Below are 25084 nucleotides of genomic sequence, written 5' to 3' on the forward strand. Positions count from 1 at the left end.
ATATTTGCAAATTTGTTTCAAGTAATTGGGGGTACATTCTTTTTTATTTTCTCTATTGCTGAATTTCCCACTCCAAGCAAATTTGCAGATAGACATCAATGCCAAATAATAGAATCCACCCTCACTATGTTAATATTTTTCAGATGCAAGGTCTCTGAACAGCATTGCATTGGTATTTTATTAATACTATATCTTAGCAATGCTAACTAAATGACTTTAAATTCATTCAAGAAAATTCATTGTCTATATTTTGTTGAAAAAAATTGGGGAAAAATCTGAGTTGTACGAAACCTTGAATCTTCCTACCAAAAACAGAGAGTGTAATGAGATTATGATGTACTCAATAAACTAACAGACAGCATAAAATAAATGACACAATAAAGTCAGACAAAGTGGTTTTGCAGGGAGTGAAAGAAAAACACTCCTTCTCCTGTCCCACACACTCACTCACACACACACACACACACACACACACTGCTGACAATGTAGAAGGAGGCTAAGGAAAACTCATATGGTAGATAAGTGAAAATTTAAGTCATTTTTATTACCTAAAATAATGAGATGAACATTAATAAGGTCTTTTATTATAGTTGCATAAATTGGGTTTTAATTTGTGACCGTTGAGAATACTGCTACTGACTAGAGATTAAATTTGTTTTTATTGAGTGTAATAAATAAAGATTGCACGTTAAAATATTATGAATCATGCATTTAGAAACAATTTTATCAAGTGCAGGTACTGTGACTTATTAATCCTTGAAATTGTTGCCTAGGTTAGTGCCTAGAACATAGAAAGTGGTCATTAATTTGTTTGAATGAATGAATGGTGGTAAAATGTAATGTTTGAAAGGGTTAAATTTTAGATAATGTCATTAATTCCACATTTGTATAAATAAACATGCGCTGAAAAAGAAAAGCGTAGAAAAGTATATTTCAGTTTAACAATAAACATCTACTTTAAAAGGTGACAATCGAAATTTTTATTTAAGTTGGTTATGAATTATGGCCTGCGAGCAAGGTAATGTTTTTGGTAATAAGGAAACTACATCATTTCGTGAAATTTGGGCTCCATAAATGAGTAATTATGATACAGGAGTAAGTTAGTGTATGTTATCAAATACAAATTGAAGACAGAATGAGATGAATATCATAGAAGAAGAAAAAAGGCATCATTTTGGAAAAAAGTGAATTTATGCTCGTTCGGTTTGTACTTTTGCAGCTGACTCACAGATTATATTTTTAAGATTTAAAGATGAAACAGTGCCCCCCCACTCCTCTCGTCTTTCCCCTTCCTTGAAATCACGAACAATAGTATTTCCTATCACACAAAGTCATACAGAAAACTTTAATATAATCGTAAGATCTCTGAAATCTCCATTTGTAATATCCCCATGTAGCGGCATTCACTGTTATGATTTTATTAACGTTGTTAATGATGGGAGGTTATTCAAGGTACTAACCTGTAACACTGCTATAGGCTTCAGAATTCACTATACTCAGCAGCTGGCAGGTTCTTGCTATTTGAGTCTCTGCCTGAGCATGATGTCAAAGTTGGAACTTGTATAAAGCAGGTACAATAACTGACATAGAGACAGAACACTTTATATTTTTTATAGTGAAATATTTAATGTATACAAACATACTATATATGTGCATTATAAAGAATAATCCTAAAATAGGCACAGTATATCCACCTCCCTACCTAAGAAAAAGAACATTATCAATATTTTTATATTTTTCTCTTTGCTGCTTTTATTTATCAATTGCATATTCCCTCTCTCCTCAATAAAGCCTTTGAGTTTTGTAAATTGCTGTATTTATACTTATAAGGACATACTATTAATAATTTATGATTGAAAGACATATGAAATAGCTGTGGGAGAAAGAACATAATATCAAAACTAACATATAAAATGTGTTACTTCTTCAAAAGTAATTTTATGTTTAAATCCAATTTTAATATTATAAGTGACATGCAGAAAATATGGAAGGTACATAAAATTATTCACAAGATAAAATGAAATTTACAATAAAATGTACTTCTTAAGGGTAATTAATTTTTTAAAAATGCTATTCTGGTCACTGTCTTTATTCTTTTGCTTTTTGTCATGAACTCTATGTGACACCTACTGGCAGGGTTCTAATAGCTTCCTGGAAATCTTAATATTCTGATTTCTTTTCAACTTTGTTGATGTTACGTTACCTTCACAACACTTGAGATATTTTTGTTTCCTTCAGCCGTCAACTTTTAGGTACTCACAGTAAAGTTTGATATTACTGTAATTTATTCAAGGACATTTTTAACCTCCTAATAATTTTGGGCAGCCTGCACCAGAATTCTCCATCTCTTAACATTGGGAGAGTTTATTCTGAAACGTTAGAATTCTTGAAGACTCCTATACCTGTTCCTACCACTTAATTTATATAAGGAGAGAACTTCTCCTTGCGAAGTTCAGAAATGTATAACTGCTTGTCATGAAAGAGTTCCTGTAACATTTGGCTTTTGTTCCATGAAAATCAATAGGACTAATACTACTGCCACCGGAAAAGTGGGGAAAGGGTATGAAAACAGAAACCATGCTGTATGTAGAAATTATCTAAAATGGAGCAGCAGCATTGAATTCTTTATTACTATATGTGTAAATAATACTAGAATAAGTTTAAAAAAAAGTTTTGCTGTGTCTCAGATGACCAGCAATCATAATCTCTCTGATTATGAGAATTGCAGTTTTAGGTAAAATCAAATGCAGCAGTGTCTACTAGATTTAGAAATGCTCCCTTAGCAAGCAAGTACAAATTCTGTTGTAGAAAGTGATCATCAGTTCTGGTGACTTATGATTCAGAGTTGCTTTGTTGCGTAGGGTCCACAGCCCCCTGCTGGCTCCCCACCAGATTTGATTGGGTGTATAAATGCTGCGTAGATGAGAAGAGTTTAATGACCGAGAACCAAAGAGAGCTGTGTATTTGTATTTAACTCTACTTTAAAGCTATCCCAAGTTCTTTATGTACATAGAAGCGCTGGTTTTAAAACAAAGTCTGTCTCTCTATTGGCAGAAAGACATGTGTTTGTGTTTGTGTGTTGTGAAAACATATTTAACTTCATTAGGCAGAGGACATCACATCCGACTCCTTGTAGAAGGAAGTCCTAACTACTGGACATAATAGGAAAATTAAAAGAGGCGTAAATCTCAGTAAATAACTTATCTAATAAATAAGGAGAAAAAATAGCATTGTTTCTTATAGCTATTGAAGAGAAGCACATCGTTATCAATTCAGGGCAGAAAAATCTTTCTAACATCTTAATTCATATTATCAAATCTGTTTTCCTCCTGGTTGCTGCCTCATCTTTCCTAGATCTCCTTGTTTTCATCTGGAAGAATCTTTCCAGATACATCTGTGTTCCTAGCTTTTGTTACTCTATGTTTGAATTTATTCATAGGATTCCTTGGAAATTTTTTTATTAGAAGAAGATTCTTATGCTGTCAAATGTCAAATCGATTTAGAAACTAAACTTGAATTGCATTTAATATTAGCTTGGTGTCTTAGTTTTCAGCTATAAAAATTTTCAAAAAAATGTACAGATACCTTAAAAAATACACTATAATATAATTGATATAATATGCATATTAAGAAAGACATCGCTGGAAATTGTAAAAAACATTTAAAGTATTTGTACTGTGGATGAACGCTAAGACATTTGGAAACTACAGAGAATATTCTACTATATAATCCCTTATATCAAAGTATCAATACAAAACTCTAAAAAAGGCATGCTTAACGCAAGAGATACGCATACTCTTGCGCAATAACATTGTTTATAAGTCAGATTTCTCTAAAGGAATGATATTTTCCTAATTACTTTTTATTTTGGAGTATATTAACCAAAACCCATATCCATTTTTTGGGTCTTCTGATAGCTTGTGTCAAGATAACAAATAAGAGAAAAAAAATGAAACTCCGCTATGAACAATTGTAGGCCAACAAATTGAATAATATAGATGAAATGGACAAATTCCTAGAAAAACGCAAAGTCTATAAACTGACTCAAGAAGAAGTAGTAGATCTGAATAGACTTATAATAAATAAAAAATTGAATCAATAATCAAAAACTTCCCATGAAGGAAAGCCCACTACCAGATGGCTTCAATGCTGAATTCCAGCAGACATTTAAAGAAGAATTAACACACATCCTTTTAAAACTCTCTCAAAAACTGAAGAGAAGGAAGCACTTCTGAATACATTCTATGAGGCCAGTATTGCCCTGTTACCAAAATCATACAAAGATATCGCAAGAAAACAAAACTATAGCCCTAATATCTCTATGAATATAGATGCAGAAATCCTCAACAAAGTGCTAGCAAGCCAAATACAACAACATGAAAAAAAGGATTGCACATCATAACCCAGTGAGATTTATCTCAGAAATGCAAGGGTGGTTCAACATACAAAAATCAATCAATGCACAGTAAAGGAATAAAGGGCAAAAACCGTGTGATAATTTCAGTAGAAACAGAAAAAGCGCTTGATGAAATCCACCATCTTTCATGATAAAAACACTTAAGCTAGAAATATCAGGGAACCTCTTCAATCTTATAAAACAAATCTATGAAAAACCCACATCTAACATAATACTAATGCTTAAAAACTGAAAGCTTCATCCAAATATCAGAAACAAGACAAGGATGTCTGTTTTTGCCATTTCCATTTAACTTTTTGTTGGAGGTTCTAACCAGGGCACTTAGGCAAGAAAAAGAAAGAAAATACGTCCAGACTAGAAAGGAGGAAGTAAAACTATCTCAATTTGCAGATGGCATGTGTTGTACAATGAAAGTCCCAAGGAATCCCCAAAAAGATATTAGAGCTAATATAGTGAGTTCAGTGGGGTTACAGGATACAAAGTCAATTAAAAAAAAGTTAGTTGCATTTCTGTACACTAGCACTGAGCAATACAAAAATGAAGTCAAGGAAAGAGGTCCATTAACAATCGCATTAAGAAGAATAAAATACTAAAGAATAAATTTAACAAAAGGAGTAAAAGACTTGTACACTGAAAACTACAAAACATTTATGAAAGAAATTGAAGAAGACCTGAGTAAGTGGAAAAACATCCCATGTTCATGGACTGGAAGACTTCATATTGTTATGATGTCAGTATTCCCCACATTGATCTACTTATTCAACATGCTCTTAAAATCCCACTAAGCTTTTTTGCAGAACTTGACAAGCTTATACTAAAGTTCATGTGGAACTGCAAGGGACCCAGAAGAGACAAATCAATCTTGAAAAAAAGGTATGTTGGAGGACCCACACTTCCTGACTTCAAAACTTACTAGCTGCAATAATTAAGATTGTATAGTATTGGAATACAAATAGATATATACATCAATGGAATAAGATTGAGAGTCCAGATTAAATCCATACACTTATAGTCAATTGATTTTGACAAGGGTATTAAGACTATTCAATGGGTAAAAAATGGTCTTTTCAAGAAATGATGTTGGGACAACTGGAAATTCATAAGCAAAAGAATGAAGTTGGACCCCTACCTAACACAATATCAAAACTTAACTCAAAATGATCGATGACTTAACTATAAGAGCTAAAAATGTAAAATTCTTGGAAGAAAACATGGCTTTACATCTTCAAGACCTTGGATTAGGCAGTGGATTTTTAGATAAGACAACAAAAGCACAACCAGCAAAAGAAAAAATAAACTGGACTTCACCAAAATTAAAGATTTTTGTGCTTCAAAGGACACTATCAAGAAAGTGAAGAGACAACCCACAGAATGGGAAATAATATTTGCAAATCATGTATCTGTTGAGGGTCTAGGAACTAGAATACAAGAAGGACTCTTATACCGCAACAATAATATGACACGTAATCCAATTACAAATAGGTAAAGGATTTGAATAGGTGTTTTTTCAAAAAAGATATACAAATGAAAAATACAGTTTAGAACAAAAGATAAGAGTTCACACCTATTATGATGGCTATAATTAAAAAGACAAGAAATAAGTATTGGCAAGGATGTGCAAAAATCGAAACCTCATAAATATTACTGGATGGAATGTAAAATGTTGCAACTGTTTTGGAAAAAGTTTGGCATTCTCAAAAAGCTACCATATGATCCAAGCATTCCACTTCTAGTTGTGTAGCCAAGAGAATCTAAATTATATGTTTATACAAAAAACTTATATACCAGTGTTCATAGCAGCATTTTTCGCAATAGACAACAAGTGGAAACAATCCATATTTCCATCAACTGATGAATGGATAAACGAAATAGGGTTTATCTACACAATAGAATATTTATTCAACCATAAAAAGAATGAAGTACTAATGCATGCTACAACCTGAGTGAATCATGAAAACATTATGCTAAGTGAAAGGAACAGGACATACACACACACACACAAAATATTGCACAATTCCTTTCATATGTAATGTCTAGAATGGGGAAATCTAATACAGAAAAAATATAGATTAGTGGTTTCTAGGAGCTACTAATGAGTATGGGTTTTTTAGGGGGTGATGAAAATGTTTTGGGATTAGTTAGTGTTGCTCATTACATAACCTATTAAATATTATTAAAACCACTGAATTATAAATAAACATGCCTATATAAATATATATATTTTTATATCCTGGGAAGAATAGTAGATACTACCATATTTTACAACACATTACAAAACTACAGTAGTTTAGATAAATTGATACTATTTGGTACATGATAGATCAATAAGATGAAACAAAGTCCAAATGTATTCCTAAATACACACACATACAGTGTTCTTCTTTATTTCCACATGGAGACTACATGAAACGATTGCTAAAACGTATTTTATTCAATAAATGTGTGTAGACAGTAGGCCAGTATTCGATCAGAGAAAAACATTACAACTGTATCCTACTTCATATATTATGCCAAAATATATTGCAGGCAAAATAAAGTTTTAAATATAAAGTTATAGTTATAAAAGTTGTAAGAAAGAGAGAATGAGAGAGATTGAGATAATTTTTGTTCTGTTTCTAGTGAGAATACCTATACAAACGCAGTAAAATATATGGACACAATAAATAACTAAATTTGGCTATGTGAAATTAAAAAAAAAGTGCATGGCAAAAATGATAGTTTATAACACATTTAGATAAATATTAATTTTAAAATGTAAAGACCTCTTATAAATCAAGAAAATGGCAACCAACTGGACAGGCAAAAGGACATGAGCATGCAGTTCAAAGAAAAAAATAAACTTTTTATACATATGGTTCGATGACTGGTCTATACAAATAATTGAAGAATTTATTGTAAACATTACAGGTAAACAACAGTGTGATATTATTTTTATTGCTCAGTTTAGCAAAAATAAACACAATTTGTTAATATTTGGTATTGATGAGGTTGTAGGAAAACAGATATTCTATTATCATTTAGTCTTGGCATAATTTGACCTTATCTCTCAAAAAGGAAAAATATTATACCTTTTGACTCAGGAATACTGTCTCTAGAAAGGCTCACACCCTGTTAGCGTAGATGTTGGTAGGCTATTCATAACATTGTCTGCAATAGCAAATGCCAGGAGACAACCTAACTATCCATTGAGAGAGTAACTGCCCAATATATGATGATATGGAGGCATTTCCTGGATATATTCTCAAGCAAACAAAGATATTTGTGGAACATAATGTATATTATGATTTATTTGTATTTTAAAAGTACACAAACACACCTATACACATCCAGCTTTTACACACACAGACTTTTTCTGGACAGACACCCAGTGATTCCAAAATAGGCGTGAGGCCACTAGAAAGGGCGATTTGGGATCTCTGGAGGGAGAGGGAGATGACTTTCCATTTAGAAGGCTTGATAGGTGAATAATCCTCAAATATTTGAGGAAATTTCCTGTGGTAAACAAAAGGACTGGTTGTCAGCATAGACTTGACATCAGATAGCGCTGTATTTGTGTTTGGTTTTGTTACTTAATACATTTTGGGCAATTACTTATGCCTCTAAGGCCCAGTTTCCTCTCTATAAAATAAAGATAAAAATGGTGGTCACTTGCAGAGCTATTGTAAGTATATTAAATAAGATAAAGCAGGTAAAGTAACACAGGGTCTGGCAAAGAATAATCGTCTAATGAATGCTGTGTTCTATTACTAATAGCAATGGTAGTAACCCAAGATGGTTGAAGGTAGTCTTTGGATTCCAGTGAGAGATGTCGTCAAGCTATTCTTGCAGTGGCTGCTGCTCTAGCTCAGAACTTCCTATCCATGGTGCCATGACAAGCTGCTATGTTACAGCTATTGTTGTGTGTATTGTAATTTGTTTCTAATAGTACTTTACCAAAATCTGAGGATTGTTTCTTTTACGTTAGAACTGAATCTGTGCTGTGTCTGAAAAAACTCTCTCTCACTCTTTTGAATCGTGAAATGACTTTTTGATTGGGAAAGGGGTGGGGTTACTTACAGCCAGCGTGCAGAGAATTGCTGACAACTCTGGGTGTGTCAGTGGGAGTGAGCCACTTAGGAGAAAATCACGTCATCGTGAGTATAATCCTTTGCTACGGATGGGAACTAGTTTAAAGTCGGTAAACAGGAAGTTCTAGGTGATTTAAAGACCTAGGAATCATTGTAGACTATTTTCAGAATACGTGAGCCTAAGTTGCCCCCGTAATCCTAAAAGCCAATAAAATTCTGGGCATGATCAGGAAAGAAAACAGAAAATATAACCTTACTCTTTATATTAAACAATAGTGTTTCTGTTTTTAAAGTAACAAGTGCAGTTCTGGTTCTCAAATCTTAAGAAAGACACATTCTTAGGACTGGTATTACTAGACCAAAAGTTATAAATATTTTAATAGCTCAATATATACATATTCATATACATACATATGTTTGGGGGAGGGCAATGTACATTGTTATCAACATTGTATGAGTGATATCAGTTATCTGCAGCATATGTCATTTACAAAATAAGCTAATTTACAGGCATAAAATTATATTTTGATATTAATGTACTTTATTACCAAATTTGGACATTTTTCCCATATGTTGGTTTTATATTTATATTTCCCTTTGTCTAAACTGTATATTTATGTTCTGCTGATGACGATTTATTAGGTTCTTGATGTTTTACTACATATTAAAATGATTTCTTATTGCTTATAGATAAGTAACCGTGGGATCTTATACAATGAATTATGATTGGTGGAGGCTAGTTTGAGCCTCCTATCTGTCTGACTCTGTAATTTGTAATTTTGAATTATCCTGTTGTATTTGGTGGTCCATGAGTGGAAAGGAGAGTAGATATTTCTTAATCCCACTCACTAAGGTAGGGGATTATAGAAATTTTTACCAGAATCTCAGATATGCTCAACTCTTCACATTTATTATGACTATCACTGAGAAATTTTCTCTTTAGAGGATTTTATTGATTGTTTATTAGGGTTTAGAGAGAAGAAAGTCCCTGTTTTTCTATGATGATATTCTCTGAAAATATGTTAGATTTTGAGTGCAGGTACTGATTTTACCCGCTAAATATTTAATGTGGTTACTGATTTCTAAACTCAATTCTTCTGCTAACTTGTTGGTGAACCTTTGACAAGTCGCTTGACCTCTTTGTTTCCTCAACCGCAGATGAGGCACTAGTCTGAGAAGTCTCCAAGCCTCGTGCTAGCTGTGCCTTTCGATTCGTTTCCAAATACACCTTTGGAATTTCCAAATAAATTTGACATTGTCCACAGTCTACCATGACTTGGCTTCTCTCTCTCTCTTATTCATTAATCCTTTTTCTAGCACAAGATAAACAGTACAAAGGTTTCAAAAGTTCGGAACCCCAAAGTGACAATGTTTTGAAATTGTATTCATTCACTAAAATATAAACAAAATTAAAGCAAAATATGTAAGAACATTGTTTTATTTTTTGGTCTTTTGAGTCATACACAAACAAATACAAATATGCCTTATGCTAGAGAGAGTTATATTGCAAGCTCCACAATATAAGAATTGCAAAGAGTACATGATATGAGAATTGCAAGTATACATACTTGAAAATTCTTGTCACTTTTTTATCTAGCTTAAAAGTCATCTGAGGAAGAATGTGATGAATCCATTTAACTCTGTTACATTTTAAATATTTTGTAGCTGCACAGACTCTGAATAATTAACTCTGCTTACTACTCAATGATTTAAGTGGACTGACCCTTGACAGTCTGTTTGTAATAACTAACACAGACATTTTAATTAATTTTTTTAATTAAGAAAAGACACTCCCAGAGTTTAAAGTTCTTGGAGGTAAAATTGCACTTTTAAAATTGGTTAGTTAGTTTAGTGACTTTTCTGTCTTAATGAAAATTAAAGTGTTTTGCATTTTAAAAACCTGAGTGTGCTTTTAAAAATGATTATGTAAGTAATTTAAGATCAGGCATATATTATACACAATTGTACCTTTTCTTTCTACCACAGAATACCAATCTTCTAGTATATTAGAAACTGTGTAGCATAAAAGCTAGATAATAAGAGGTCTCAAAGTAGAAGATTTAGTGGTTTTTATAAGAATGAGTTTGAAAGTTCAAACAAATTCTAAACTGATTTCATAAACTTAAAACCACAGTTTATAAGATAGCAAGAATAAAACCTATCATAAAATTTACAAGCAGCTTTAGTAATTATGAAATACTGGGTTTAGTAAGTAAGGAACTCTTATCTTCCATTTTAAGTGGCTGTTTATCTTATATTTGAACTCTTCCCTCATTTTATCCTTTTGAATAATACTGCCCTAAAGTGAATCTCTGATTAATATTTAAATGTACATGGAGAGAAATACATAACCTAATCAGAGAAAATAATTAACAAGTCACCTCATTTTCCTATCCCTTAATTCTTACAAGGGAGCGTGTATCTTGATTACGAAAATATCATTCCCTTTGACCTGCTTTCTAATTCGAAGCTTACCAGACTGCATGGTTGAACTGCTTCACTAACACTTTATTGTAGTTCCTAAATATTTTCTGAATATGCTGCTGAACCACTGACTTTTCCTAAATTCCATTATTTTTCTCTTGTATAATACCAAGAGGTAACTTGTAAGGATTATTTTCCCCTTCCAATTTTGCCGATTTGGTGATAGGAAGCAGGGACAAATTCCTGTGGCCTGGGTGGGAACTACTGAAATAGCATTTTGGCAAAAAAATCCTTTTATGCAGTGACTAAAAATGAGAGAAGTTGCCATGTATCAATGTAGAATGATATTCACGTCCTGATGGTTGAACACTATAGCTTCATTTTGGGTGAAAATTACTACAGGCATATGAAAAGGTTATGTGTATAGAATATTCTACATGTGTGTGTGTTTGTTGTATATGTGAGTAAGTGTTTGTGAAATATGTATTTGGTATGTTTATATATAGATTACGTATAGGAATTACAGATAGATAATTATCTATTTTTATATATAACCTATCTATTTATCTTCCTACCTATTTTATTACAATCTCTACTTTTATATCCCTGTCACTGGGGAGTGACATTGGAAGGGGAAGAATTGACTTTCAAATTTTACTTTAAATATATTGCGAAGTTTGCTTTTTTTTCTTTACACTGAAGCTTATGTGACTTTTATCATTAAAGATGCAAGGGAAAATGATAAACATTGTTATCCTTTTTACAAAATACATTTTATAATACAAAGTACACTTATACAAAATATATTTTATAAAAATATTTAATATTTATAATAAAGTTACAAAACCTTTCAAAAAGTATTAAGTAATTCCATTCAAATTTAGTTATATCTTTTAGAAATGCTTGGTGTTTGGAAATAATTGTAAACAGAGATGTGTCAAGTTTAAGACAATTATATACTTATTAAGTGATTTAAATGAAAACATAAAAATGAGTAAATGAAATTACCAGGTCCCTGGGTAAGAAAAGTAAAATGTGTAAAGAATTCAAAAGCTTTTCAATTGATTTATAGTTTGGGAAAAACTTGTCAAGAGGATTCTAAGGTTAATTTTATCATAATGAACAGAATACATTAATAATTTTGAAAAAGGATCAAGGTGAATGGAGACTAATCATATCAGACATTAAACAATATTGTAAGACTACAGTGATGGTGCTGGGGTAGGACTAGACAGAGACATTATTGTAACAAATAGACTAAATGGAGACTCTCTTCTATATGTAGGAAAAAACCTGTTTTTCCAGGATAAGTAGAGATATTGGGTGGGAAATTGCCTCCCTATCCCCTTGTCCCCACAAGAACCTCCACACACTCTGTTTGAGAAAGAGGGCTGGCTTGAGCCTTTTGCTAATCTTATAAATCCAAATAGAATATGTTTTCACAGGGATTTACTGTATAACTATACAAAAATTAACATAGTATATATAAAAGTATTTAAAAACAAAATAAAGAAAGTTAGATTCGCATCCTACACCATGTCCCCAAATAAATTCTAAGTATATTAGATAGTTAAATAAAAAATTATGCCTTAATAACTTCAAGAAAATTCATTAAATCTCTGGAGAAAGAATTTTCTAGATTTGAAATTAACTATTCAAAAACTATTTATTGAAAGCCCATTTTTTCAGGTACTAGGTATATAGCTGTAAGAGGACAAAGCTACCAGTTTTCAAAGAGTTTAGAGTCTAGCTGAAAACACAATGGAAAGTAATTACAATAACAAATGTTGACCTTATACTAGAGGAAGAACAGAGTGTGATAAGAAGAGAAAGAGGGAAGCTGTAACTAGGTTCATAGGCACAGAGGCAAGAGAGAACGTGAGCTGAGGAAGTCCCTTAATACTGAAGCTTAGAGGGGAAAAGATGAGTGAAAGAAGAAGCCAGAGCGGAAGGCTAGCACTGAGTTTGAAGAGTCTTGTAATCCATGTTGAGGAACTTGAGCTCCATTCTAAGAGCAATGGGAAGCCATTGAAGAGTTTTGAGTGAATGACATGATGAGTATTGAATTTAAGAAAATTCAGTTTGACTGTCTTACAAGGAACATTAGAGGAAGAAAGATTGGAAACAAATAAAGTTGGAGGCAGGGAGAACAATATGGATGTTGTGACAATGCAAGAGATTTACTAGTAGAAACCCCTGTGAAGAATAAAGGGGGCGTAAGCAGTGATAGAAGGGAGAGCCTTCGGACAGAGGCACAGGTCTCATGCCTCTGAAAGGAGTGAGAGAAGGAAGGATTGCGTAGAGTCTCAGGCTGCAACTCAGTTTTGCAGAAGCTTTAGTCAGATCAGTTGAAAGTCCCCAAGCAAAAGTCCCCCGGTAGAGGATTCTGGAATCCTGCCAGAATGGGCTGGCACTAGGACACCCACTGTTCTGTCAGTGGCTGGGAGCAGCTCGGGGGAAGCATGGCCTCACTCCAGAACATGGCAGGAGATGCAGAGGGGCAGCAGCTGTGGCCATCAGCCAGTAACTATGCATTCCAGAGCAGATTCTCTAGGCAGCACACCTCCATGGCCACCGGTAGAGAAAGGACGGGATGAAGTAGATGGCTTCAGGAGACATTTTTTTAGGTAGATGTGACAGGAATTGATTACTGAGTAGATGAGGAGGTGAGTGAGAGGGAGAACTTGATAAAATTTAGGATTTTCTGTTGGGCTTCTGGGCTGTTGTTGGTGCCAATTATAGGGTAAGCGAATGCTGGAGAAGGAGATTTGACTCATGAGTGTAGTAGGCAGGTTTTGAAGAGGATAATTTCCATTCAGCACAGGTTGAGTTTGAGCTACCCAACAGATATCCAAGATGAGGCTGGATGAGAGAACAGATCTGGGTCAACCTGACTATATCTCTGTCTCTGTCTTTGTCTCTCTCTCTATCTCCCTATCCGTATCTATATCTATATATCTCTGTATGTTTATATACATGTATGTGGACACATATATGTAAATTATTCATATATACATAATTGCAACCATGATAGAAGATGAGATTGCCAAATTTAAGAGTGTAAGAACAGACCGTTAAAACAGCAAAGATCTCACAAAGAGAACTGAGGAGAAGTGTCTATAAGGCTGAAAGTCCAGTTGAGGAGGCAAACAGGAAATTCAAAAAGCGTGTATTTTTAATAGCATTAAAAAGTACAATCGTTATGTTTTGGACAAAACTGTCCTTTTTTTGGAGGAAGATTAGCCCTCAGCTAACTACTGCCAATCCTCCTCTTTTTGTTGAGGAACACTGGCCCTGAGCTAACATCCGTGCCCATCTCCCTCCAGTTTATACGTGGGACGCTCACCACAGCATGGCTGCCAAGCAGTGCCATGTCCGCACCCGGGATCCGAACCAGCGAACCCCGGGCCGCCGAGAAGCGGAACGTGCGAACTTAACCGCTGCGCCACCGGGCCGGCCCCCTGGAAAAAACTGTCTTTTTAAATGTCTATTGTATATCTATTTTAAAGGCATAGTTCACTCCGTATCTTATACTGTTGTATGTCTCCCTTCCCAGTGCTTAGTTCTTAAAACTAACTTTGGAGGCTCTAAAGCTCTTTTTCAGTAAAAAAAAGCAATATTCGTTAGACTTCTATGTAAAAGATTCTGTCCAGGAGTTCCAATTCTTATGTTAGTATGCTGGTTCATTGATGAAACAAACTTTTTTTATGTGCGTGTTACTGCCTGACTGTGGAGATACTGGGGTTATGATGATCTGGCAGATGTTGTGTCTATATAGCTTAGAGTGTACCAGAATATATTTATATGAACATTTATTTGATAATGATAATTATTTTTTTAAAGATTTTATTTTTTTCCTTTTTCTTCCCGAAGCCCCCCAGTACATAGTTGTATATTCTTCATTGTGGGTCCTACTAGTTGTGGCATGTGGGATGCTGCCTCAGCGTGGTTTGATGAGCAGTGCCATGTCTGCGCCCAGGATCCGAACCAATGAAACACTGGGCCGCCTGCAGCGGAGCATGTGAACTTAACCACTCAGCCACGAGGCCAGTCCCTGATAATAACTTTTAAATAAATGTTTAGATAAATAAACAATGATTAAAAATTCTTTATAATTTCCAAAGGCTCAAGCATGTTATCACAACTGATTCTTGTAATTTTCAAAATACTTGAACACATTATCACTATAGATTTTCATTTAAAATATGTTGAATTTTAAATGCGGATCGAGGTTCCTCAATCTCAGCTTGATTGACATTTGACCTGATAATTCTTTGCTCTGAGTCATCACGCTGTCATTGTAAAATGTTTACAGCGTTCTTGGCCTGTACCCAGTAGATACCAGTATCACTCCTCTCAGTTGTCACAACATAAAGGTCTCCAGACATTTTTAAATGTCCCCTGGAGGGCAAAATCACCCCTCATTGAGAGCCACTGCTACAGTTTGATGATTTTCCTAATATGCCATCTAAATTTTGGTGAAATGATATTTCTCGAGTGATGTTTCATTGAAGTTAATATAAAGCTGGAATGCTGCCACGCCTGTATGATGGAAATACTTTCACTGGAGTTTGGTTACTTGTCTTTAAATAGCTAGACAGAGTAAATTGAAGCACACCACAAAACAGATGGCATGAAAGAGGCAGCAAAGTCTTTGGAACCAGAAAGACCTGTTTTGAACCCCAGCTCTCTGTAAGTGATACAAAAGAATAGTAACCTCAGATCCACGGGATGATGAATTTCTTCTCCATCGTGCTTTTCGTAGATGCTAGTTCAGCCTTCTAGAATCAAGGAATTTGAACATTGTGTCTCCATCATTATCTGTTACGCTCTCCAAGTAGCCCCTAAGTTCCACTGCTGCGATGGTTTCTTGCAGAAAAAATTTTAATCATTTATTGCATTTTTTTCTTTCCTTAATTACACAAACAAAAAACATTGATCCCACTGCTACATATATAATAAACTAATTCTTCCAACATTTTGGACCCTCGTGATGAACAATCGAGGAAGAAGTGGAGAGGTATCTATATGAATCTTTTCTGAGTAGGTTGAATGGGGAAGCTGGTACGTGCAATAGTAACATATAAGCACGCAGAGGTAACTAGTGAACTATTGAACATCTTTTAGGGTAAAGAGATTCAGTGAATTTTTTTCTCTTTTTGAGGAAGATTAGCCGTGAGCTAACATCTGCTGCCAATCCTCCTCTTTTGGCTGAGGAAGACTGGCCCTGAGCTAACATCCGTGCCCATCTTCCTACACTTTATGTGTGGGACGCCTGCCACAGCATGGCTTGTCAAGCAACGCATAGGTCTGCACCCAGGGTACGAACTGGAGGACTCCAGGCTACCGAAGTGGAACGTGTGAACTTAACTGCTGCTCTACTGGGCTAGCCCCTCAGTGAATTTTTTAAAATCTCCCCGAAGTTCATAATACTGAAGAGAGTATTAAATTTAGTAAAAAGGTTACCAAGACGTTTCATTAACACATTACTTATAACTGACCAGAAAAAATAATTCTGTATATTTGCTCTTCTATATTTTTCATTGAAATAATAATTGTCACTTTGCTGACAATATTCTTAGTGTACTGATGTGTGCTGTATAGTAAAAACATTAAATAGAAAACACTTTGTTTGGGCTACTTTAAACTGCTAGAAATAGGCATACTTCCTTAAGATACAATGTTATAGCAGATTAATTTTTTAGACTCTTTATTGAAGTATAATATAGATACAGAAAAGTGCACATATCAGAAGTGTATAGCTTGATAAAGTTTGACAACTATACACTCCCATGTGTCCACAGATTAGAATTTGAATGCAGAGAGATAAGCACCTTTTAAAGACATATGGTGGACAGACATTTCATGTGGGTTGACTTTCCATTAATATATTTATTAAATAAAAATTTATGGTATACATATTATGTGCATAGTATTATACTAGGTACAATAAGGAATATGAATGACTGGGCAAGATTATAATTCTGGAAGGATTGCTGTGAATTTGGGAGACACAGAAAAAGGAAACTAGCAACAATTCAAAACATTCTATAATTACATGCCTATCCTCATCTACCTTAGTCAGGAGCAAAGACTCAAGAAATTACAAGATCAGTCTGTCTGATTAAAATGATTGTCTCGGTAATGTGTTTCTAGTAATTCATTCCTCTCAAAAATTGTATAAGCTTCAGCTCTATGAAAAATAAATCAGCTACTGTGCAGTTTTACTGTATAGTTTTTGCTATGTGGTATTAATTTTTACTGATTTTCATTTAAAATGTAGTCGTAAAACCATAAAAGTTAGTCTGATGTGCTCTTAACACTTAAGCAAACAATAATTTATTTTTGTTTCTAGCATTTTGATACAAATCACATTGAATTTATTTAAATTCTGCGTATTCATGGCTTACTTAAACTTTCCCAGAGGTCAATATTTTTAACCTAAGGTGTTCTTTTCCTTTCCCTCTCCTTTTTTTTTTTTTTTTTACCATAACTGAAGGGAAAACAGTTGAAAGAACATGATATCTGCTATCATAATGCATATTTACCATTGAAAAATTAAATTGCACTAATTAACGTGAGGGTAACAGTGTTTGCCTGAACAAACGTTCCATTTACTATCACAGCCCAATATCACAGTGAAATTACTGGTTTCAGTTTTTTCCTTTCTTTCTTTTTAAATTAAAGATTTAGAAACAGGGTTTTGACTCTTAGGGATCTGGAACTGAAAAGTTGTTGCTTGGTTTCCTGTATCAAATAAAATGACTTGTAAACATTTGGAGGTTGGGTCAACAAAAATGAACAAACTTCGGAGAGAATGGATTGGTTAATATACGTAATTTTTTTTTACATTTAAAACCCAAATACTAATCACAAAAATATGTTCATATAACTTTTTTAAAGGTTGGTAGTGTCTTAACAAATTAAAACAGGAATTTAAAAAATATGTATATACTTGAAAGACAACAAAAGTCTTCACAGTTCTCAGAAAGTTTTCTTTGCTTCAAAATATAATTAATATGTTATATAACCAATGAATAGTGTTTTTTTTTCCTGCTTTTCCTCCCCAAATCCTCCAAGGACATAGTTGTATATTTTAGTCGTGGGTCCTTCTAGTTGTGGCATGTGGGACGCCGCCTCAACGTGCCAAATGAGTGGTGCCATGTCCACGCCCAGGATCCGAACTAGAGAAATCCTGGGCCACCGAAGTGGAGCGCACGAACTTAACCACCCGGCCACGGGGCTGGCCCCTGAATAGTTTTCATTTTATTGCATATTGAAAACCTCAGTAATAATGCTTATCCTGTATGTATAGCTAGTGGAGCCTCACGATTTGCAGATTCGCTGCTAATTTCTAACCTCAAAGCCAGTACTGGAGGCATTTTTGCAGCCATTCATGGATCTGCTGAGCGTTGAAAAGTTTGAGTCGCTTGATGAGCGTGTTCCCAGTTGAGGTCGAACAAGGCAACACTCTGCCTTCTTGTTTCAGCTTTCATAGTGTAAGCAAGTATCCTTTCCACAACATATTTAGTGCCATGTTTTCCTCACTTTTGTGCTTTTTGTTGGTGATTTTGCTGATTGAAATGACCCCCATGGGTAGTACTGAAGTGCTGTCTAGGATTCCTAATGGCAAGAAGGGCTTGATGCACTTTACGGAGAAAATACCTGTGTTAGGTGAGCTTCATTGAGGTGTGAGTCGTAACGCTGCTGACCGTGACTTCAGTGTTAATGAATCAACAAAGTACATGTTAAATAAGGAGTCTTTAAACAGAAACCCACATGAAACAAGCTTATGAATTGACTGGCTGATGAAAGTGTTGTGAGCAGAAGCTTGCAGGAACCTAACCCTGTATTCCCTCTAGGAGCAACGTGTCAGTGTTTGCTAATTCAATGTCTGTGGCAACTTCCCACTGAAAATAGCTAAGAATAAACAATTATGTAAATTAAGAGAGGCATTAAGGAATCAGAGAGGAGGAGGATTTACACCTCTCTCTGTCTACCTGCAAACCAGTAAGTTCATTATTTCAAGGTCTAAACGTGTAAGACACTAATGGTATTGTCAACCCAGCTTGTAGATCCAGTGGAACGACGATGATTCAATTATCCATCTCTTTATAAAGATATAAATCATTGTTATTATTATTGTTACTTGGTTGTAAGTCCCATGAGGGATTTTCTCTCTTTGTTCATGCAGCAACACTCAGTGACTAGAAAAGTGCTTGACGTACAAAATGTACTTATGTGCCCAACATAAGTGCTGTAGTCTGTCAAAGTTAATTATTTACGTGTATATTTTATTCACACATTAATTCACTTATTCAATAAGTATTTGTGGAGTGTTTACCATGTGGCAGACATCAATCACTCCAGGCCCTAGAGACAGACTAATGAATAGAGAAGATAAGCTCTTTGCCCTCATAGAACTGACAGCTTAAAGCAGTGGTTTCCAGACTTTGCTGCACGTTGGAATCACACAAAGATTTTTTAAAGCGCTGATACCTGACTTCTACCTCCAGACATTCTAATTTAATTGGTATCTGATGCAACATGGGCCTTGGAGTCTTTAAAAGTTTCCCAGATGATTCTAATGTGCCGCAGAATTTGTGGGTCAGTGGCCTAATGTGTCAGTTGGGCATTAAGCAGTTTCTAAGTACTTATCCAAGTGACAACAGCTTGTGTTGCTTTAATTTTGAAACTTAGCACATTGCCACAAGCCACCACCTTACCTACGATGTTTAGTTCAAATTAAATTAATATTTGTTTGCTATTAATATTTTAATTTTGTTCTATATTTTTATTCCAAAGGAAACATTTCATTATGGTATTTTTGAAAAGCCAATTAAGTTGATTTTTTTCAAAAAGAAACATCTAAAAGGAGATGAAAACTTTAACATTTCATTTGAGTCAACCGTATACCTACTTTTATTAAATGGAAAGCAAATATTTTTATCTAAATCAAATAGCACATTAATATGCTGTTCTCCCTATGTATATAAAAAAAGCTTTAAGGAGGAATGTTGAGCAGTTCTTGACTATTACCACATTTTTTAAATGAAGAAAGAGTAACTCATATATATATGAATGCATGCGTGTATGTATGTATGTATGCATTTGGCTCCCAGAGGCTAAAACTTATGTTCATTATAATGCATTTGTTCAAAATGCTCAAGTCTAACTGTGCACTCAGCATAGTAAAACTGCAACTGTTTTTATTAAACATTATACCTCCTGAACATATTTGAAATAGGTAGTGGCCCAAACTGATAACTTCCTTCCCTTCATTTTGCATAATGCAGCAACTTTGGTATCAGAGGGCCATCACAATCTTATATATCCTCTCTAGATTTGCTGAGTTTGCAGTGGCAACAATGATGATATTACCCACTGTAAAAAGAAACTGCACAAATAGTGACAGTCAAATCCTAACATGCTCCTTGTATCCAGACTCTTTTTATTTTCCTTACTAGTATAATCTGTATTCCAGTTAATAATTTAGTACTAATCAGCTCCTTATCTTCTGAAAAGGAGAGTCTGTTTGGAATCACAAGGAACTGACCTTGAAGGTAGGTTTAATATATATCACATCACCTCTAAGCTTTTACTCAGAATATTTTCCTGTTATATTAAGGTCTCAGCTGAGCAGTCCTCCTTTTGTCTATCCTCACAGTGACTGACTTAATTCTGTTACAGTTTCCACTCTTCTTTAGTTTTGGGTTTTACATTCATTTACATAACTAATTTTAAATAATTGGATGTTTTAATGAACAAATAGAAAAAATATGAATAGTTGAGATAAATCATAACTTTATAAATAGTAACATCTTTCTAAATAGATTCAGCCATTTCACAAGGGACTGTGTATCTCTGGCCAATTTATTTAGATTTTACTATAAAATAGCATTTCGTAGTAGTGATGTGAGTTGCTTGCATTGATCAGATAAAAGATGGATCTAAAATAAGGAATTAAAATTGTTACCTTGGGCTATCGTCATGGATTGAAGAACAATCTGAACTGAGCAATGAGCTATAAAATAATTATAATTATTTAAGGGGAATGATAAAAATATTTAAACAGTCTTGTAAATTCAGCTTAAATTTAAAAACGTTTCAGCAATTCTAGGACAAGAGTCTATTTCAAAAATAATAATAATAATTTTTTAACGTTGGGAATGACTTTGATTTAAACGACCTGATGAGTCAGGTGTTTCTGCTGGTCATTGCATGATCCTCAGCTAAATGGAAGAAGAAAAAAATAAGACAAGGAAAAATTGTTTTTGTTTATCTAAAAATGGTATATAATCTGGGCTTTAAGAAAGGACTTATGAAGCTCTTTGAAAATAGAATCCTATCGTTACAGCTAATTTCAAACTTTGCATGTCAGTGATAGCATTTTGCTTTGAAGATTAAAATGTCATTGGTAATAAAGGTAATCTCAAGGGAATAAGTTTACAGAACAAATTTTATTAAGTATAACTTTAAAATAAAATGTTTTAATGTTGATATTAACATCCCAAATTCTTTCTTGAAAATAGTCTTCATTTTTATTAGCCTGTTTTCTATTTTAAATCACGCTATAAAGGCATGATCAAATCAAATATAAGGCATAGAACAATTTAACAGGCTTAATGGTCTTCCAGATAAGATATAAATGTTTCTGCCATTATCTTAAATAGTCAATAGTGAATTGAGTTGTCTTCTTTAAACACTATGTTGTTTTCATCTCTTATGTTGCTGTAAAGAAATTTAAAAATCGTGTTTCGCGTGACAGTTTAGAGAATGATTGCTCTGAAAGAAATGTTTTCCAAGAACATTAGTTATGCTATTTAAAATCACCCTTTTATTTAATGCTGTCTTTTTCTCTAAGCCGACTAAACTAAGAACGTACATCTTGGCCTACAAGCCATGAGGCCTACCGCTAAAAAATAGTAACATTTCGCTCAGCTTTCAGAACAAATATTACAAAATGACCTTTGTTAAGAGAGATTTTCAGTAGATCACACTTTATTATATATATTTATATTTTTGAATATAGATTGACTTAATATACTTCTACTTTAGAAAATGTATGCTACTTATTATAAATTACTGTCGTAGGAGTTAGCATGAATATTTGATGTTTTTCCCAATAAAACCTTTAGAAATAATCTTAAAAGTACTCATAAATTTATCTTGAATGTAGGGTTTAGTAACATAAGTGTCATTTACTTAAGGGTAATAGTTTCTATATCATCTAGGCATAAAATTAATATAGTTTTTTTTAATAACTACTTAAGCTTTTAATCTAATGTAGCCTTAATGAATTTACCCCTAAGAAGCACTTGATGAAACAGTCATGAAAAGCTCCCTGGGTGATATCTATCTGCCCTTTCCTGAAAATGACTGAATTTTAATATGAAAATATATAAACAAATACCGTAGCTGTTTCATGTACCTAAGATTTATACAATTAAGTTGTATAATTTAATTTTGTTCAGTTGTGCCATGAACGTGTTTCCAAAAATCAAAGTTACTAAATTTTGAAGATTTCACAATCGCTATTGAATGGGAAACACAAAAAATACTAAGAGTGTGATCCTTGCTTTGATTATAATGCATAATTAAAAACCCAAAAGTAATTATAGCTAAAATGGTTTCTCTGTGAGATTTTCTCCTTTTTCTCCTAGTCTCCATCTTTTCTTTATTATCCTCCTCATTGTCCTCCCCTACTCCTCTTTAAGCAAATATTCTGAGATGAGCCTGATTAATTTCGGAAGTAGAGAGGAGGGATTGGTCATAAAGAGGAATATAAATTAATTTATAAATACAGGTTATCACATATTAAAATCAATAGAAGAGAAACTCTAACAGATCTGCACTTAGCCAACTCCCTGGGTTGATTCAGGTTCTCAACTTCCTATGTGGAACATACTAATTAGTTTCCAAGGTAGGCTAACTTCCTTAAGTAGTAGGCACCTTTTTTCTTTTCTTTTCTTTTCTTTTCTTTTCTTTTTTGTTGAGGAAGATTGGCCCTGAGCTAACAACTATGCCAATCTTCCTCTATTTTGTATGTGGGATACCACCATAGCGTGGTTTTATGAGTAGTGTGTAAGTCCACGCCTGGGATCCAAACCTGCAAACCCCAGGCCACCAATGTAGAGCCTGCAAATTTAACCACTATGCCCCCAGGCGAGCCCCAGGCACCAGTTTTTTAAACAGTATTAATTGTTTTATTTTCCATTTCTATAATGACTAATAAGGTTGATCATTTTCCCATGATGTGGTTCATTTCTTCTTCATTAATCTTTTTATTTTACTTTATTTTGGTAAGAACATTTAACATGAGATTTACCCTTTTAACAAATTTTTGAGTGTACAATACATTATTGTTGATGGGTACAATGTTGTCCAGCAGATCTCCATAGCTAATTGGTCTTGTTTAACTGAAATTTGACACCCTTTGATTAGTAACTCCCCATTTCTCCTGCCCCCAGCCCTTGGCAACAACCATTCCTCTCTTTGAGTCTATGAATTTGACTACTTTAGATTACTCATATTAGTGGAATAAGGCAGGATTTGTCTTTCTGTGACTGGCTTATTTTACTTAGCATAATGTTTTTAAGGTTCATCCATTCTGTAGTATGTATCAGTAGTCCATTCTTTTTTAAGGCTGAATAGTATTCAATCGTATTATCACATTTTCTTTATGCATTCATCCATTGATGGGCAATTGTATTGTTTCCATCTTGGCCATTGTGAATAGTGCCACAGTGTCCCCTGACCGTCTCATCAACTTTATATAGTTATCAAGGGTCACTTTTATTTGTTACCTAGCATGTTCTTTCTGTTTGTTCTTCTTATTTCATTTTACAATTTAGTTAAGCATTGCATAATCTAATGAAAGGTGAATGATAAAAGAGATTTTTTCTTCCCTATAAAAATGAAGGGAAATACTTTGGAAGTGGATAAAAGCAAGTTGACCAAAATATATCACGTATTTTCAAAAAGTATAATATTCTAGAAGTCTTCTGCATTGAGGTTGCTTTACAAATAGCTTTGACTTTTTTCTCCATTTAAAAACAATACTAGAAATCAAATGGGATTTATACAAAAAAAATTAATAAAGAATCTCAAGCAATTGATTCTTACTCAAACAAAAGGTGTTGGTTATCCACAAAGCAGTAGCAATTACACATGTTTAAGTCAAATACACTATTAGTCTGGCTATACCATTTTTATGATTCTTTGTTTAATTATTTTATTTGTTTAACCAGTTCAGTCAATTATGTATCCTAGAATTTAAGAAAAGAGAACTTACACTATACTTTGTAATTTCTTTGAGAAAAAAAGACCTAGAGAATTTTCCCTTTACTAGACAGAGGCTGACTGGCTTCTGTTGGTGTTTCCACATCTGAATGTCTTTAGAAAGACAAAGCACCCTTGAGGAGACATGCCTGCTAGTTGGATCTGCTATATCTTCTGGAAATTCTCAAGTTTTTACTGTGTAAAATGAATAAAATAATTTACAGTGGCATGGATGGGCAACAGGTTTCATGTTGAAAGCCAGCTCTGATTAATTGCTGATGCCTACCCGAGGACCTGTGCCCAGATGAATATGTAGCCTCTTCCACTTTTGAGTGGAAGGCACTGACCCGGTAGGGATGTGACCCAGGGGCACAGGATGAAGTAGAACAATAAAACTATGACAACATTATTCTCCTGCGCTATATCCCTATTTCTTTTACTGTTTTGCAGTCATGTAAATGAACATTTCTCTACTTTTTTCTTTTCCTTCTGTTGGAACACTCCCATAGCTGACATCCCTCAGTGCTGGTTAGTTACTACGTACATGAGAAAGACTGTGGGCTGTCCACAGTTCACTCCTTTGGTTCACACAGGAAACATGTCTGTGTTACTTTACCACAAATGAGAACCACTTCATGCAAATGAGAATTGCAGCATTTGGTTGGTGTCCACTTCTCCAAAAGCTGAATAACTATAGTTAGCCTTCCCTGAAGAAAATCAGTCCCTAAAATGTATTCCCCAAATATTATCCTCATTATTGAGTGCTACAGAATATGAATGCAAGGGGACTATTCCAAGGATCACTATTTGATTTAGTGAATCTGGCTGCTAAAATGACTCTCTGCTATTTTCTTCACAATTCTTCACGTAGTTTAGAGATTATTTTAAGAGGCTA

The 25084-nt window shown here is 34.0% G+C and overlaps 1 protein-coding gene across 2 annotated transcripts in view; it reads left to right on the forward strand.

Moving 5' to 3' along the window:
* Window positions 1-25084, forward strand: part of HNF4G (hepatocyte nuclear factor 4 gamma) — a 115543-nt gene that overhangs the window by 64306 nt on the left and 26153 nt on the right. The gene's annotated exons all lie outside the window — the stretch shown is intronic.

Source organism: Equus quagga, chromosome 16 (genome assembly GCF_021613505.1).
Source record: "Equus quagga isolate Etosha38 chromosome 16, UCLA_HA_Equagga_1.0, whole genome shotgun sequence".
In the NCBI taxonomy this organism is placed as follows: domain Eukaryota; kingdom Metazoa; phylum Chordata; class Mammalia; order Perissodactyla; family Equidae; genus Equus; species Equus quagga.